The sequence below is a fragment of the Siphateles boraxobius genome, unplaced genomic scaffold (genome assembly GCF_051911475.1).
Source record: "Siphateles boraxobius isolate OS27281-9 unplaced genomic scaffold, OSU_SipBor_1 17, whole genome shotgun sequence".
In the NCBI taxonomy this organism is placed as follows: Eukaryota; Metazoa; Chordata; class Actinopteri; order Cypriniformes; family Leuciscidae; genus Siphateles; species Siphateles boraxobius.
The window spans coordinates 9,513,408-9,519,407 of NW_027508777.1; positions in this window are offsets into that span (position 1 = coordinate 9,513,408).

A 6,000-nucleotide genomic window follows, 5' to 3' on the forward strand; every position below is an offset into this window, starting at 1 on the left:
TAACTGGCCGGTTGGCTCGCTAGCTACACCCGCGTGCGCGTATGGAGATTCTTCACTACCGAAAATGTTTGAGCATATTTTCGATTCGCCATAAATTTTCGTAAAAATGGCAATATTTGATATCTACACAGTAGATTTCTCGCATCAAATGCTCTCAGAAGTGAATTTAGTGATGAAATAGCATACGAAATTGTAGAAAAACGACTTACTGTTGTTCTGCCTTTCTGCTCCCCGCTCCTTCCTTGAATGCCGAAGTGAATGCTGGGATATTTCTGCCGTCAAGTTCACACAAGTTACCAAGGCCGTTTCTCAAAACCAAGAATGCAAAGAACGGACTTGTGTTCTTGGGGAGAACGCTCTTGCTAGTTGTTCTTGGAAGAATGCACTTACAAGGTGACGAGCACACAGAACGCTGCAGACAGTTTGAGGCGATGTGTTCTTGCTGGTATTGCGCTATACCCCCACACAGCGCCGTCATCAGTACCCAAACATAACAAGAATTATTGATGATAACAGCCAGGTTTTTAGCATGACTGCCCGGTTGGCTCGCTTTCTACACCCGCGTGCGCTTATGGAGATTCTTCACTACCGAAAATGTTTGAGCATATTTTCGATTCGCCATAAATTTTCGTAAAAATGGCAATATTTGAAATCTACACAGTAGATTTCTCGCATCAAATGTTCTCAGAAGTGAATTTAGTGATCAAATAACATACGAAATTGTAGAAAAACGACTTACTGTTGTTCTGCCTGTCTGCTCCCCGCTTCTTCCTTGAATGCCGAAATGAATGCTGGGATATTTCTGCCATCAAGTTCACACAAGTTACCAACCGATGCATCCTCGGTAAAATGGGCGTGTCAAGAACACTTCCGGGGTTTTTAACCGTTCTTGCCAAAATGCAAACTTGTGTATTGAGACAGTACTTGGGCAGCGACTGATGACGTTTCACAAGTCCACAAGAACACAAGTACAGACAAGAACCCATATTGAGAAACGGCCAGCCGTTTCTCAAAACCAAGAATGCAAAGAACGGACTTGTGTTCTTGGGGAGAACGCTCTTGCTAGTTGTTCTTGGAAGAATGAACTTACAAGGTGACGAGCACAGAACGCTGCTGACAGTTTGAGGCGATGTGTTCTTGCTGGTATTGCGCAATACCCCCGCACAGCGCCGTCTTCAGTACCCAAACATAACAAGAATTATCGATGATAACAGCCAGGTTTTTAGCATAACTGGCCGGTTGGCTCGCTAGCTACACCCGCGTGCGCATATGGAGATTCTTCACTACCGAAAATGTTTGAGCATATTTTCGATTCGCCATAAATTTTCGTAAAAATGGCAATATTTGATATCTACACAGTAGATTTCTCGCATCAAATGCTCTCAGAAGTGAATTTAGTGATGAAATAGCATACGAAATTGTAGAAAAACGACTTACTGTTGTTCTGCCTTTCTGCTCCCCGCTCCTTCCTTGAATGCCGAAGTGAATGCTGGGATATTTCTGCCGTCAAGTTCACACAAGTTACCAACTGATGCATCCTCGGTAAAATGGGTGTGTCAAGAACACTTCCGGGATTTTTAACCGTTCTTGCCAAAATGCAAACTTGTGTATTGAGTCTGTACTTGGGCAGCGACTGATGACGTTTCACAAGTCCACAAGAACACAAGTACAGACAAGAACCCATATTGAGAAACGGCCTTAGATTACATATAGATGTCTATGGGCAGAGTAGTATGAAGCTGCAGACTCGGAGACCTGCATCTACAGTCCCCCTGCACCCAGAGTCCCGCATTCTCAGACCCCTCGTTTTTCGAGACAGCGCCTCCTATCAAATTGTATCGGATAAACATGTGAAGAACATGTGAAGAACTTAAGCCAAAACGTGAGTAGGCTATCTTCAATTTTATTTAGCGAATCGTAGTAGCCTACTCGTTTGATTTATTGATATTATTAACTAATTTAGCTCATCGATACAACATATGAATAGTCCATTTAATATTTGTAAAGATAGTTTGTAACAAGATTTGAGCCGTTGATGTATGTTTTTTCGCCCTCTTCCCCCGAAAATATTTTGATAGCTAATGTTAGCCTTTAACCTTGGACTTTTTATGTCATAAATGCTGCAGTGATTTTCACTGCCCATTTTGTGCCCCCATATATTTCAAACCCACAAAGTTGTCCAAAGTTCAAAAACATCTCAAGGGACACTTCAACAGAGCAGTGCAACATGAAGGTAACATTTGCAAACATCTTTTTTCTTTTTTTTTTGTCTTTTTTTTAAAACATCATAAGACATGTGCTATCGGGCCTATACTGTTGTAGGCTATTCCAGGGTACACCATACATCGATGGAGTCGCCCCTGCCGAACCGAGCAACATATCATTTTATGATTATGCAAAGCGACTTATAAATTAGTTTTTTTAATGCAATTGAAGACGAAAAGTAAAGTCACGAACACAGTTTTTTCTTCCTTTTTTCTTTACAGCAAGATGATTTTTAGGTGATCATTAAATAAAGTACAGAATTGTTTATTATTGGTGTTTTGTCTATTCTGATTTGTTTTGCTTCGCATTCAAAATATCAAAAAACAGATTTTGTAATGTTAGCATGGTAATGTTAATTAGACCATTATAGGTTGAACTGAAAGAAAAAATGGAATTTGAATAAAAAATACAGCAGGAGGCACTGTGTTCGAAAAACGAGGGGTCTGAGAATGCGGGACTCTCGGTGGGGGACTGTAGATGCAGGCTCCGAGTCTGCAGCTTCATAATATTGGCATGGTGTAACAAACTCACAAGCAGTAGGCTATATAAGTTGTTTGGTTTTTGTTGCAATCCATCTTTATTTTGATAAACTTAAGTCATTGTTTGAATCCTCAATGGGCCTCTGAATCTATATATGCCACTTTGCAAGCGTCAAGAAAACATTGCATCAACATCTCCCACAGTGGACAAGAAACAAGGGACAAAATTAGAAACACCAAACCTTGATTTTATCCCTACACTCATGGAGTTTATAAACCCACCAAACTGTGTTCCACAGAAGGAAGAAATGTCTATATAAAAAGTAAAGTAAAATAAAAGTATTCATTTGTTGTATTAATTTGTGCTTATGCATTCGGATTCTACGGATGGTGGATAGTTTTCCATGGTGGTGGAAAAAATTTGGGAAGGGAGAAAAATATATATTTTTCAAATCTTTTGTGTTCCCTCACAAAACCAGTTGTGAGCTCGGACAAACACTTCCTGTTTAATGTCCCGTTGACAGTGTTTCAGAGCTCCGTACGTTAACAGTGGAGCGGTTCATAGTGTTTGAACTTATATAAAGAAATATAAAGAAATGCGGTCAGTGCTTAACTCAAGGAGTTCAGTAAAGTTGGTAATATATTCACAGATTTTAACTTCCCGGATCAATAACTCATGAGCTAAACGTTGTTAAAACACAAATGACACCTATTTTCTAATCATAGTAACATAGACAATGAGCTACAACCTAATTTCCCTCAAAACGTTCTTTATAATATAAATTGATCTCTATGAGCAATCGGCTGAGAGACAAGACCTTCTTCAAGGAAAATACAAACTCATAAAGACTACAAGACTCTTTCTTTTATGCTTACATAAAAACTCTGGAGACATGTTTTCACAAGAAAATAACCAATATGATTTTTCATAATTACGACTTTTTAATTATTACTCACCAGTTTACAAATGTACCTCAATTTAGCTTAGTGAAACTAATTCATTTTTATCCATTCAGATGAGTATACAAGTATCAGTATATCAAGTACCTTAGGGCTATATTAATTTTAAACAGATCAAAATGTGTGTATTGTTTCTCTGGTAACTAATACTTTTGATTTGCAACATCCCCTAGTGGTTTAGTTGGTAAAGACATGTTCTCACCTTTGGTACTGATGTTTGTAGCCTTGAAAACACAAGTATTGAGCAACAATATTGATATTCAAAGCGATTCAATTTTCTTAGTGATATTCAGACACCAAATACTCAAAAAGTTTATAACTAAAGTTTCAAATTAACAATCAGGATGTTAAAATGTGTGAGGTAATAGGTTAAAATATTGCTTAATATTCAATATTCAATATTCATATCACATTATTCGACCTGTTTTGTGTGTGTGTGTGTGTGTGTGTGTGTGTGTGTGTGTGTGTGTGTGTGTGTGTGTGTGTGTGTGTGTGTGTGTGTGTGTGTGTGTGTGTGTGTGTGTGTGTGTGTGTGTGTGTGTGTGTGTGTGTGTGAACACTTGAATTCTTTGCTTTGGTCATTGCCAAATGAAGAAAGACAATTTTGCCTCAGTGACTCAGGTGGCAGAGATTAAAACATGTCAGTAAAAGTGTCTGTCTGTGTGTGTGTGTACATGTCATGTAGAGATTTGTGGAACATTTGATCTCAAATCATTGGAAAATGAAGAAAGTTACAAATCATTAACTTAAAATTGGATAGCCTACTGACTCATTAGCTCTGTAGCGATGGGTCTGTGCCACGTTAAATTATCTGTTTGTCTTTTTGGTTTGTTTGCTTGTTTATGCCTATGATTATGAATTAGGAAAACATTTTTTAACAAAGCAGTGATTAAATTGCTGGAAGGCACACAATTTAATCTAAAGGTCCTTAAAAGGGGATAGTGCAGGGGGTCCACCAATTATTAAGTCTAATTTAGTCTAATTAATCTAAATGTTTTTAGGGAGAAAAAAAAAAAAAGAAACATAAAACATTAAGCTAACTTCAACCAAAGCTAAATTAGCTTCAGCTCAGCTGAATGTTTCATTGTCCCCCCATTAAACTATTTTTGTTTCACAGACAGGACTTTAGCCTATAGTCCCAGACTAAAATCCATGTTTCAGCTGTCTTCCCTGAAAACAACTTGCACTGACATATATTAAATATGTCAGTGCAGTGCTACTGATTTGTCTCAAGATGCACATCAGTAATATTTTTTTCGAAGGCACGTTTTAAAAAAGCTAAATGTCGTAATTTTACAAAGGCCTAATCCTGGCTTTAGCCCTGTCTGTGAAACCGGGATGTAAAGTATTAAAAAGTAATCTACAACTATATGACTCTGTCACCAATAATGATTATTTTATGGCTTTGCAATGCCAACATCATGAAAATGTATATAAACACTGTTTGGGGTAATGCATTACAAGTAACGCTTGTAACGAGTTACATAATCAGATTACATTTTTCAAGTAACTATTAAAGTAAATCATTACTTTTAAATGTACAAAAAAATATCTGAGTTACTTTTTCAAATAAGAAACGCAAGTTACTTTGTTTTCCCATTTATTGACTGACACCTCTCATGTTGAGAGAAATCAGACCAGACCGGCCCAGATGATAAAAAGTAATGCAAAAATAACATAGCGCATTACTTTCCATAAAAAGTAACTAACGCAATTAATTACTTTTTTAGCGAGTAACACAATATTGTAATGCATTGCTTTTAAAAGTAACTTTCCCCCATACTCACTCTAAAAACGTGTACTATGATTTACTCAATTTTTGGGGTGAAACATTTTTACACTTAAAAATAGTGATTAAATTTAAACGCAATGAAATGAATTACATATACATGAACTGAGTAAATGTAAGTAAAAAAAAAAGTAGATCTGAGTAACTGTATTTGGTACATTAACAAATAAAATTGAGTAGAAATAATTTAGGAAAACTATATGAGTAATATTAATTGTTTTTATTTAATGAGTAATATTAACTTTTAATTTCCTGTAAATATATGTTAAATACTGCACACAACCAGGAAATGTTATACATACATTCTTGGCTTGAACAAGGTTTAAGAACCCTGATCGATCAAGGTTGAGTAAACCCTTACAAGTTGTCTCTGCTTATGTATGCACATTTGCAGGAATTTAAAATGAACACATTGTCCCATCTCTGCATTATTTACGGTTAGTTCTGATTCAGACAGTGAGTAAGAGAGGGATTATGTTAGCTTTTATTTGTATAGTGGACTGTTAT